Source organism: Palaemon carinicauda, chromosome 38 (genome assembly GCF_036898095.1).
Source record: "Palaemon carinicauda isolate YSFRI2023 chromosome 38, ASM3689809v2, whole genome shotgun sequence".
In the NCBI taxonomy this organism is placed as follows: domain Eukaryota; kingdom Metazoa; phylum Arthropoda; class Malacostraca; order Decapoda; family Palaemonidae; genus Palaemon; species Palaemon carinicauda.
Genome location: NC_090762.1, coordinates 25904642 through 25918065, shown reverse-complemented (window position 1 = coordinate 25918065; position 13424 = coordinate 25904642).

Below are 13424 nucleotides of genomic sequence, written 5' to 3'. Positions count from 1 at the left end.
ACCCCTTATTTTTATTTGATATTATTGATAATATTCAATATAATGATATTTTTTTGAAATTCTTTCTTTATATTTGTGCAATATATAATCCCAAAGCTTACAATTTGTAGCCATCATTCACTTTATAATAAAAAAAAAATAATAACAATAATAATCTGTATGGATCTGTGCATTTCACAGTTCCAGCTGAGTGGGGTTTGGCTGTTCTGCGCATACGCACAGGAAGCTATGCAAGAGTCTGAGCTACAGGCTGAGAGGGAGAGAGAGCCCTTTTGTTCCCACAGTGCCAACCTTGATATTTTGGTGGAGGGTAAATATTTTTTTTTACTCCACGGGTGTTGTGCTAAAAACCTATGCGTAAAAATGTACAATTAGATTATTATCCTACTTCCAGCTATTCTATTAGATTAATTTTTTCGGTTTTCTTGGCAATTCCCATGACTACAACAGAGGTAGAACGCTACTTTCCAACACTGAAAATAAAAACTTTTCTATGAAGTACTATGAATTCGGAAATACACGTGCAAAGAGTTCAATAGAGAAAAACATCCCTCAAATGTCTGTCACTGAAAGATCAAGGAGAAACGATAGATCTTTGGGTCATAATAAAACAAGAAGAATTAAATTAGTTTCTAAATGAATGGATCAATCTTGAACAGTAACAATTTAGGTCATGGTAAGTAAAAAGAGTTTGATTTTGTTCTGTTAGGAATCTATCAAGTTTCTGAATGACAAATTTGGAAGTAATTTGTATTTTTCCTAACGATACAAACCTTAGCTATCTATTAAGGGGTATTACTTTCGGTGAAGCTGAAAGTACGAGCCATTAGAATTCAGCAAGGGTTAATTACCCATCCCACTAGTGAGCGTGGGGTAGGGAGGTGATTAAGTACACCCGACTCTCACACACCTGAGACTGAGCTTCACTTTGCTTGGAGGTAAGACTTTGATGAGAACAGGGTTGGCGGGCAAGTATGTATAAATAGCTAAGGTTTGTATCATTAGGAAAAATACAAATTACTTCCAAATTTGTCACTTATTCCGTAACTGGAATACAAACCAACACCATTCATTAGAGGTGACTCACCAATTAGGACGGTGGATGTCCCTGCCAATTAGGCTTTTTGGATTTACCCGGGGTACTCGCTACTGTGCAGGTTAGTGCACAAATAAGGGGCCCTAACACCTTGCTAAACCTGCTAAGCATGGTCTACGCCCTACACAAGCTGTATGCAATGAAATACAGTACTAGCAATGTGACTGTGAAGGTAAAAGATATTCAGTCTTGTAGGATATAACCGAGGAGACCAAGACATTCACAATACCACCTTATCAGGGTATGGGGACGCAACAATATTGGGACAATACTGACACAAGGGGGCAATGGTTTACCTGCAGTGGTTTGAGGTCAGCTTGTGCAGAGGACCCAGGATGCTGATTTCCCCAAGGGAGGGGAGGATGAAGAAAGGAAAAAAGACAGACATTCCTTTTCATTCATTCAGACTAAAACCCAGATAATCAATGCCCTCAACCTTCTGCTACTTATCCAATAAGGAGCTTGAGGTATTAAACCAGCTGTTGTGCAGCCACCACAGGAACGAGAGAGATCATATCGTGGTTCCTGTGTGTCAAATCTTGCAGGTAGTGGGCAGTGAAAGTAGTTTGGCGTTTTGACATGACATGGCTGCGTCACAGAATAGTTCTTTTTGAAGGCCAAGGACGTAGCAACTCTCCCGATATCATGGGCTCTGGCATGACGTGATGGAGGCGGATTGGGATTCAGAACAAGGTCAATGACCCTACGAATCCACACACAGATTGTGTTTTTTGCGATCCTCCTCTTGATTCTGCCTCTGCTGACAAAAAGTGAGGGCACTCTGGGCCGAGCTGCTGCTGTTCTCTTGAGGTAGCGCCTCAAACACCTTACTGGGCGTAATAACAGATGATCTGGGTTGTAGGTTACAGAGCAAAGACACTTTATCCGGAAGGAGTCGAATCTAGGATCCAAAACCCCTGGATTCTGAGTCTTTGCAACAAACTCAGGGATAAAGCTGAAGCTTACCTCTCCCCATCCCCTTGAATGGGCGCCATCATATGAGAGACCATGAAGTTCACTAGCTCATTTGGCCAAGGACAAGGCGAGTAGGAACACCATCTTCAAAGTTGTCTTAAAAGTTAGGTGGCGATCTGTTGCCTTGCAAAATGGTTTGTACGGGGGTCCTTTTAGGAACTGAAGAACTCGAACCACGTTCCATGGAGGAGGTCTCGCTTCCAACTGAGGACAGGTAAGTTAATAATTTCATATGAGGAGGGAAATTTCTAGCGATGAGGAAATATCCATTCCTTTCAGTCTGAAGGCGAGACAAGGCTGAGCGATAGCCTTTAACAGCTGAAACCGAAAGGCGCATTGTAGTGGTTTGCGGACTGTAGCCAGATGTAGCAGACTGCCTAGTGTCCGAATGCCAACCACACTCCATAAAAAGATAAAACGGTGGAATACCCAGAAACCTGGGCAGAAGGTAAATAGTAAAGAGAACTGGGCACTGGGCACCACCCCTCGATTATTTTATATACTGGGCAAGAGGTCCCAGCTAGAACCTCCAATTTCCCTATACTGTATCTCTTCTTGCCTTGAGCTTGTTGAATAAACAGGTAGTATGACCGTTGATTTAAATCTAAGGAAAATTAGTCATTCATAATTAATAGCTCTATTTTCTTTTGGGAAGATCTCTTCAAGCATAAGTAAACTTTAAGAGCATTAGGAGAAAAAAACGATATTACAAGCATATAATACAATCTCTAAATTGGTGGCTAAGAAGGGGACAGAGTATGTAGGGGAAAGAAATGCTTAATGTTTACAAAATTAAATAAGTTTTTATTTTGAAAAAAAAAAAAAAAAAAAAAAAAAAAAAAAAAAAAAATTACAATGAGAAAAAATAAAAAATTTTTAGTAGTAATCAGTATTTTTTCTAACATACTTACCGAGAACTACTTTCTTAGGAGGTACCTGGAATCTCCTCTCAACCGATCAGAGTTTTGTGTAGTTTACCCTACTTCCTTTTTCTGTGAGGACTACCCCAGGCGGAAGGATACGTGCCCTGAGGCTAGTCCCGAGCCAGGTCGCGCGTTAGCTTGTGTCTCGACCATCAGTAAGTTCTTGGATGTTAAAAATTGACTAAGGGTCAGAAAGGCACTCGGGGAAGGAAGGGAGGGCCATTACCCGAAAGTAGTTCTCGGTAAGTATGTTAGGAAAAATATAAATTACTAAAAATTTTTTACAGTGAACCCTTGTTTATCGCGGTAGATATGTTCCAGTCGCGGCCGCGATAGGTGAAAATCCGCGAAGTAGTGACACCATATTTACCTATTTATTCAACATGTATATTCAGACTTTTAAAACCTTCCCTTGTACGTAGTACTGTTAACAAACTACCCTTTAATGTACAGAACACTTAATGCATGTACTACAGTACCCTAAACTAAAACAGGCACAAATATTAAAGGTGATTTTATATCATGCATTTCCTAAACATGCTAAAAAGCACGATAAAAAATGGCAACCAATGTTTTGTTTACATTTATCTCTGATCATAATGTAGAAACAAACTGGAGGTAGAGCTTTGCTTATTACCCAGACATATTTCCCATACTTTTCCCTTAGAACTACATCACATCTTCCTACTTTAGATATACAGTATACATATATGTATATATATATGTATATATATATGTATATATATATGTATATATATATGTATATATATATGTGTCTATGTGTCTATATCTATATCTATATCTATATATATATCTATATCTATATATATATATATATACAGTATATATATATATATATATATATATATATATATATATATATATATATATATATATATATATATATATATATATATATATATATATACAGTATATATATATATATATATATATATATATATGTATATATATATATATATATATATATATATATATATAAATATATATATATATATATATATATATATATATATATATATATATATATATATATATATATATATATATATATATATATATATATATATATATATATATATATATATATTTATATGTATACACATATACATACCAACATATATATGTACATAAATACATGCATACATATATATATATATATATATATATATATATATATATATATATATATATATATATATATATATATATATATATATTACTGTATATATATGGGTTATGGAAAAAATCCGCGAAGTGGTGAATCCACGATGGTCGAACCGCGAAGTAGCGAGGGTTCACTGTATTTGTTCCTACACAGAGATTTACCTCAAACTACTTTCTTAGGAGGTGGGAGTGTCTACCTGACCTAGACCCAACTAAGCAGAACGGCTGTGAACCTAGATAGGAGACTAGGTTCCAAAGGTTGACGGAAAACGAACTGTAGGAAAACTACACAAAGAGCTCACACTAGTGTCTAAGTACTTACCCTTAAAAAATTTCTTGTTGTTGTGTCCAGTGATGAAACTGTGAATCCATGACTTGTTCAGTCTCTACTTGGTCAAATCTCGGGGAAAGAAGAGAAAAGAGAGGACAAGGGGAAAAGAGAAAAAGAAACCTGTGTCTTTTTGGTCTTGATAACCACAATTATACCTGGGGCTTTGGCCGTTAAATCGCTTGGAGCACGGAGATGACTGTCCCTATAGAGAACCCATCTAGAGACTTCCTCGAACATTCTTTGAGGTAGTGGGCTGTGAACGTAGATTGGTTCGACCAGGTGTCTGCCTTGAGGATCTGCGCTACTGCCATGTATCTCTCAAAGGCAAGAGAGGTACTTATACCTCTAATGTCATGAGGTCTGGGCCTACCTGGAAGGGGAAGACCGGCACTACTATACGCCTTGATGATCACCTGTCGAAGCCAAAAGGAGATGATATTCTTGGAGATCAGCTTTCTCACTGTGCCCGTGGAGACGAAGAGGTTCTTGATGCCATTTCGGAGACTAGCAGTCCTCTCCAGATATTTCCTTAAGGCCCTGACTGGACACAACTTCAAATCTTCCGGATTACCTGACCGAGAATTGCTGGAACAGTGAACCCTTCGAATCTTGGATCCCAGACAGCTGGATTTTGTGTTTTAGCCACAAACGTAGGAACGAACTTGAAGGAGACCTCTCGCCAACCTCTTGTGTGCGAGACTTCATAGGACAAGCCATGGATCTCGCCTACCCTCTTAGCTGAAGCCAAGGCTAACAGGAAGACCGTCTTGAGCGTGAGATTTCTATCTACTATGTCCTTCAAAGGTTCAAAGGGTGGCTCACTCAGCCTTTTCAGAACCCTAGCTACATCCCATTGTGGCACCCTGGAGGCATGAGGAGGGCAGGTTTGCTCAAAGCTCCTGATGAGCATAGAGATGTGCCTAGAGGAACCCAGATCAATGCCTTTCAAGAGGAAAACTTGGCCTAACGCTGCACAGACTCCCTTGATGGCTGGAATTGACATGCACACCCTGAGATGTACGAGGAAATCCGCAATGTCCGGAATCGAGGCTCCTAAGGGCTTGATGTTTCTGGAGGCGCACCATTTCGTGAAAGTGGCCCATTTTGCCTGGTACACCGCTGTCAATGAGTGCCTCAGATAACGAGACATTCTTTCAGCTGTTCCTGCCGAATAACCTTCTTTCCTCAGGAGCCGCTGGATAACCTCCACGCGTGAAGGCGCAGAGATCGTGGATTGTTGTGGAACCTTTAGAAGTGTGGTTGCCTTAGGAGATCTGGTCTGTCTGGCAGAGGCCACGGGGGAAGGCACGCCAGCTCTCTTAGATCCGCGAACCATTCCCTCTCCAGCCACCAAGGCGCTACCAAAGTCATCCTTAGATTGAGAGCCGTTCTTACTCTGTTGAGCTCTTGCCTGATCAGTGTGAAGGGAGGGAAGGCATACACGTCGAGATAGTCCCACCTGTGTTGAAAGGCATCTTCCAATGCCGCCTTTGGGTCTGGGACAGGAGAACAGAATATGGGGAGTTGTCCGTTCAGCCTGGTCACGAAGAGGTCCATCACTGGCAAACCCCACTTTTGGATGATGAGACTTGCTACCTCTGGATGAAGGGACCATTCGGTCCCTACCACCTGGCCCATCCTGCTGAGTCCGTCGGCTAGGACATTCCTCTTTCCCGGAATGAATCTTGCTGTTATTACGACTTGTTCCGACTCGGCCCAAAACAGAATCTCCAACGTGAGGTCGCACAACTCCTTCGATTTTAGACTGCCTTGCTTCTTTATGTAGGCTACTACTGTGGCGTTGTTGCACATTAACGCCACTGTTTCCCCTTAGAAGACCTACGAACTGAAGGCACGCTTTCTGAACGGCCTTCATCTCAAGGACGTTGATATGCTATGTCTTTTCCACCTCCGTCCAAGAACCTCTTGCTGACTCCCCGCGAAGGTGAGCTCCCCATCCTTCCTTGGAGGCGTCCGTGAAGAGGAGCATCTCCGGGGGCTCCGCTGCGATGGGCATCCCCTTGAGGGTGTTTGCTCGGTCTCTCCACCACTCCAAGGACTGCTTCGTCCCTTAAAGAACAGGAATTATTTTGTAGGGCGACCTTACTTGGTTCCAGAGCCCCTTCAGGTTCCATTGGATGGCCCTGAGTTTCATCCTCCCTTGGGGAACCAGCTTCTCCAAGGAAACTAGATGGCCTATCAATCTCTGCCAATCCTTCGCTCTCCTGGGCTGGCTTGATAGGAAGGGACGGAGGATCTGGTCCAGGTTGTTCAGCCTTTCTTACGATGGGAAGACTCACTAGTCGGGAGTCTAGAACCATACCCAAGTACGTCATCCTGGTGGAGGGAGACAGGTGCGACTTCTCCAGGTTGATGGTGATACCCAGAACCTTGCAGAATTGCATTAGCTTTGCACCTTGTTCCTTCAAAACTGCCTCTGAGGAAGAAAGGAGTAACCTGTCGTCCAGGTAGCGAATCAGACGAATTCCCCGTTCATGAGCCCATACAGAGATAGTCGTGAAGATTCTCGTGAAGACTTGGGGCGCTGTCAACAGGCCGAAGCAAAGAGTCTTGAATTGCAAAATCTGGGTATCCCACTTCACCCGAAGGCACTTTTTGCTGGAGGGGTGAATGGGGATCTGGAAATAGGCGTCCTTGAGATCTATGGAAATCATGAAGTCTCCTTCCCTCAAGGACTCCAGGACCGACTTCGGGGGGTCCATCTCGAAGCCGGTCTTGCACGCAAACTTGTTGAAGGCTGACAGATCTATGACTGGTCTTCAACGCCCCGTCGCTTTCTCCACCAGGAAGAGGCGGCTGTAGAAACCTGGACCCGGTTGTAGCACCGTTTCCATTGCCCCTTTCGTTAACATAGTAGAGACTTCTTCTTGTAACGCCTCCCTCTTCAAGGGGTCCCTGGGGGCTAACCACTCCGCCTGACTTGCTGGGATAAGAGGTGGAGGATCTGCCAGGAACGGGAGCCTGTACCCCTATTTTAACACTGTTACCGTCCAGGGTTCCACTCCGTGATTCTTCCATGCTTGCCAAAATCGTTTGAGGCATCCCCCTACCTGAGGCTTGGGCAGGAGTGGGGGGCCTCTCAACCTACCTCCTTCTTGAGGAGCGACCTGACCGGCCTCTCCTGGAAGCTGAGTGGGCTGTTCTATAGGAAGCTGGGGCTGTGGGATCGCCCCTGCGGGAGGGCTGCGAAGGGTGAGACCACAGGGAAGCCTCACCTGGTTGGGGGGGGGCTCGAGACGTCGACGGTCCATCCGAAGGAGTCCTTCTGTAAGTGGGCCTCCTCATGGTATGAGGTCTGGGAGTGTTCACTTCCTTCCGTTTCGACAGTTTCTCCACCACTTCTTCTGTCTGTTTCAGGGGAAAGAGTCCATCACCCCACACAGAAAGGTTCCTCAAGGTCCTCGCCTCCCTGTCCGGTATACGTCTGGACAATTTACTAAAGACGTGTCCCTCCGTCGCAGAACCCAATTGGCGGATAACGTTAGGGACTGAAAAGTTAGGAACTTCAAGGCCCTTCCTCCGGAGCTGATAAGTTCCTTCAGCAGTGCTTGGTTGGACGGCACTGCACAGTCGGCGGAAGCCTGGATACCTACTAGTGTCGAGGCCCACCAGTCTAACCAAGAGGCGACCTTGACGAGATCTTTGGACATCTCCTCCATCATCGTCGACTCCGATGGAATGGAAAAAAACAGATAGGAGCTGAGGAAGCCCTGTCCTCCGAAGTTCCCTGATCTAAGACTTCCAAGGAGTCTTCCAATTTGAGGGCTCCTTGTGGCTGTCCTTCCATCCAAGTTCTCTTGCTTGAGGGTACACTCAGGCACACTATTCTATCTTATTTTTTTTTTCCCTCTTGTTTTTTTTTTAAATGGTGTGTTGGGCAGGCTTAATAGAAGGGCCATGGATGCCTGGTGGTTTATCAAGAGGTTGTCTTTTCCTTTTTCTGATTATTTTTCTTTTCAAAACTATCCTTACTGTCCTCCCTTCAGTTGAAGTGGCTATCCTGGAGGGTATTTAGCCTTGCATGGTGTATCGGCTCCTCCATGTTGACCAGTTTTTCCGACTTTTTACTAAAGTCTATGGGTATCATCAGTCACTTTGCTTATAATTTGGTACGTATTGTTTTTGTTATAATTCTTGTTAATCTAGTTTTTAAGTATGATGTCTCTTATTTCTATTCATTCTTATGCTGTCTGGAGACATTGAGCAAAATCCGGGACCAGTACGTCCTAGATTTCGTCAATGTCGTTTTCTGTATTGCAATATTCGTGGTCCTCATGCAAATATCCAAGACCTTACAGTTGCGTCCAGACAGTATGATATTCTTTTGTGCTCAGAAACTTTGGTTTCTAATATGAGGCACTCATCTGAGCTCCTTATAACTGGTTTTAAGAAGCCAATAAAGTTGAAACGTGATGCCATCCCTAGGGCCAGGGGAATAGCGGTGTATATTACGACCGAGTACAGTTACCCTGCTTCTCATAAGTCCTGCTATCAATGTGGATTTCATGAGATTCAGGTAATAAAAGTTTGTGGCAGGCATAACAACTTTTATTTGTGTTCGATCTACCGGAATCTAGACATAGATGATTCTATCTTCAATTGTCTTCTTACCATTATGGCTAAGATACAAGAAGATGATAGAAAGGCTTCTTTTGTCTTTGTTGGTGATTTTAATGCTCACCATAGGGAGTGGTTAAGTTCTATCTCTCCTACCGATCGCCATGGCTTAAGAGCTTTAGACTTTGCCTCTGAATCAGGCTGTGAGCAAATCATAAATGAAGCTACTCACAGGTCTGGTAATTGCTTGGACCTCGTATACAATGACTCCCCTGGCATTATAACTAGTAAGGTTGGTTCTCCAGTCGGGACATCTGATCATGCCTTGATTTCATTATTAGTGAAGACTGAGCAGCCTGTCCCTGATATATCATATTCTTGTAAAATTTATATGAAATCCCAAGCAGACTGGAATGGGATTTTACATGATCTTTTGTGCTTGAATTGGTCACAATTATATAATAGTGTAGATCCTGTTGTCCCTTTGAATGAGAATCTAGTCAACATAATTGATAGGCGTATCCCTTCTCGTGTGCTAAGGTACCAAGTGAAGGACAAACCGTGGTTCAATGATGATTGTAGACCTGCTTATTTGGAGAAACAGGAGGCCTATCATCTATGGAAGGGTAACAGATCAGATTTGATCTGGAACAACTATACTCAGCTTCGAGCTTTTGCTCAGAGAGTTTATGCCTCGACTGAAAAGGAGTACAATTTAACCATACAAGAAACACTTTCTGGTACAACTCAGGAACATAAATGGAGGTCTACCCTTAAATCTGCACTCTTTGGTGTAGATGCTACAGTTCCTCCTTTACTTAAACCAGATGGCTCAGTCACTCACTGTCCAAAGGAAAAGGCAACCCTTTTGGCTGATGTTTTTGACAGTAAACAGAGTAATGAAAACTTGAACTTCCTCATTCCTGTTTTCCTGAGGCTAAACTAACTAGTTTAGCTTTTCGATCTCGTGAGATTAAAGATCTGTTGGTGGACCTTGATGCTTATGGAGGTGTAGACCCAAATGGTATTTTTCCTTTGTTTTTTATAAAGACAGCAGATTTCTTAGCTCCAAAGTTATCTGTTATTTTGCGCAAGTTAGCAAGAAGAGGAGCTTTTAGCACTAGTTGATGAATTGGTAATGTTACTCCTCTATAAAAATGTGTTTGTGGTAGCTCAAGTCCCACTGATTACCGCCCAATTTCCATAACTCCCATATTATCTAAAGTTTTTTAACGTCTTCTGGCAAAACGTCTTAATAGGTTTCCTGAAGGTAATCATCTACTCCCTAGTTTGCAATTTGGTTTTCGTAAAGGCCTTGGAGCATGTGATGCCCTTCTTACAATCTCCAATGCTGTACAGATATCCCCTGATTGTGGTCGGGAAGTTCGTATGATTGACCTTGATTTTAGTGCTGCCTTTGACCGTGTTAATCATGAGGCCCTTCTTTTCAAACTGAAACAGTTGGGAGTGGGTGGGTCGTTTCTTAGCATTATTATTGATTCTTTAAGTAATAGATCTCAAAGGGTTGTTGTTGATGGGCACCATAGTGATTATAGGAATGTGATATCCGGTGTTCCACAGGGTAGTGTTCTTGGCCCATTACTTTTCATACTATATACACATGACATGTGGTTTGGCCTAGAAAACAAGCTTGTTGCATATGCAGATGATGTTACTCTCTTTGCATCAATTCCATCCCCTGAATGTAGATCTAGGGTTGGTGAATCCCTTAATAGAGATTTAGCTAGAATTAGTGCATGGTGCAAATTATGGAGTATGAAGTTGAATCCTAACAAAACTCAAAGTATGATTGTAAGTAGGTCAAAGACGGTGGCTCCTCAACATCCGGATCTCAGTATTGATAATGTTTCTTTAAATATGTATGACTCTTTCAAAATTTTAGGTGTGATTCTCAACAGTAAATTTACTTTTGAGAAACATATAAGGTCTGTGTCTTCTTCAATTGTACAAAAAATAGGCTTATTGAGAAAGTCTTTCAGGATTTTCGGTGATCAATCTATTCTGAAGAAGTGTTTTAATTCTTTCATTCTACCTTGTTTTGAGTATTGTTCTCCTGTCTGGTCTTCAGCTGCTGATTCTCATCTTAATTTGTTGGACAGAAACTTACGGTCTATTAAATTTCTTATTCCTGATCTAGATATTAATCTCTGGCACCGTCGTTCAATCAGTTCATTATGCATGTTGCATATGATTTTTCATAACTCTGACCATCCTTTACATTCAGATCTCCCTGGACAATTCTATCCTGTTCGTAATACTAGGCAGGCAGTTAATTCTAATAGCCAGGCCTTCTCCATCACGAGGCTCAATACTACGCAGTACTCTAGAAGTTTTATTCCAGCTGTTACCAAGTTGTGGAATGATCTTCCTAATCGGGTGGCTGAATCAGTAGAACTTCAAAAGTTCAAAGTTGGAGCAAATGCTTTTTTGTTGACCAGGCAGACATGAGTCTTTTTATGGTTTATTTATGACATATTTGTTTTTGATGTTGTTAATAGTTTATATATGACATGTCTGTTTTGACGTTGTTACTTATTTTAGAATGATTTATTGTTAATTTGTTCTCTTCATTTATTTATTTCCTTATTTCCTTTCCTCACTGGGCTATTTTTCCCTGTTGGAGCCCCTGGGCTTATAGCATCTTGCTTTTCCAACTAGGGTTGTAGCTTGGATAGTAATAATAATAATAACAATAATAATAATAATAATAATAATAATAGTACTTACTTTGGGACTTAACCCCAGGAGTAACTTGGAGGACCCCTGAACCTTGGAACCTTCAGCGTTTTGTGCCACAACCTTGTCTATGTGAGCACGGCCAAGCCTCACATCTCTGGCTACAGGTAGGGCTAAGGAGGGCTTCTGTTGGACAGGCTCCTCCATTAGTCTATTAAGGCTAGACCGCCAGGCATCCTCGTCCGCAGGCAGTGGTTCCTCGATCCTGTGGTGATGGCGAATCAGACCAATAACCCTCCTATAAGCGGAGTCCTCCGCTGGTGCGGTTTCAGTGTCGCCGTCCGCGCCCTCCATCCGAGGTTGAGGAACCGTACTGACGGGGGCCTTCGCACCAGGCTGTAGTCTGAGGAGGGGCATTGCGGAGGGCTCGGGAACCTCCGTCCTCCGTTTGCCTTTCTTCAACGGGGGAGAGGCTTCCGTGGGTTTGCCCGACAGAGGAAGCCGTCCCTCTATATCGCTCGGCTGAGCTAACTCGACGAGGCTGCCCGTCCGAAAAGGTAACTCCCTCCGCTGGGCGGGTAGAGAAGCCTGTTTTGATGTCTTACGCCTGTCCGAAGAACTCCTTGGGTCTGTATGAGGGTCAACTCTAAGGCTGGTGGAGGCCCTTCTAGGAGGACTGTCTCCGGGAAGCCAACCAGCAGAGAGAGAGTAGTAAAGTCCGCGAGCTTACTGCGGGGAACGAGGACCCATTGCTCCTTCGATGAAGTACTCCTCCTGGCTTTCTTCTTCGGGGACCATGACCGCTTCCTCCCATGCCCAGACCTAGAGCGGGACCTCGAGGGGGAGCGCTGTCTCCTGGATCTGTCCCTCCTTCAACGGTGTCTTCTCCACGCCTCCTCCTCCTCCGACAACGATAAGCCTACCTCCGAGGACCATGACGACTCCTCGTAACAACTCCGAGAGACGGGAACGTCCTCTTTCACCATTTTCTACATTCCAGATGTCGAAGGCTGAAGGAAGACGTCGGGAACCGCCGATAGAGGGGCTGGGAGAGACATCGGACGATCAACACTCTGGAACCAGGACCCAAGGCCGTCCTCCCCCCTCAAAGGTGACCTACAGGGAGTTCTCGGGGGCCCCCATCCGAGGGGATCCTCTAACGGCGAAGCTTCTTTTCCTGGGTCTCTTTCAGCTGCGGAGGCGCCTGAAACATAAATCCACGATGCTGGTGAAGATACAGGGACATCCTTATTCCACATAGGGTCGTCCAAAGAGATGTGCCCCCATGCACAAGTGCATCATCTTGCGGACCCTCACTAATAAAACTTTCAGGCCCCCCACTTGCCTGTAAAGGATCAGCAACCCCAAAATCCCGAAGACACGACTCCTGGGGAAGAACCATTGATTTCTTCCCCGCAACGGACTTACCTCGTCCCCTACTCTGGGTAGGGGATGAAGAAGGGACCCTGTCAGACTTCTCTCCTGTAGACGTCGGGGCGAAGAAATGCTGGACTTCCTGGGCGAACGTTTAGACGACTTCTTCTTCGTTCCAAACCTCACCCACTGCACTTCAGTCCACGACACACACTCCAGACACGTGTCCAAAGGAGAGCAAACTCTACCCCAGCACGAAGAGCAA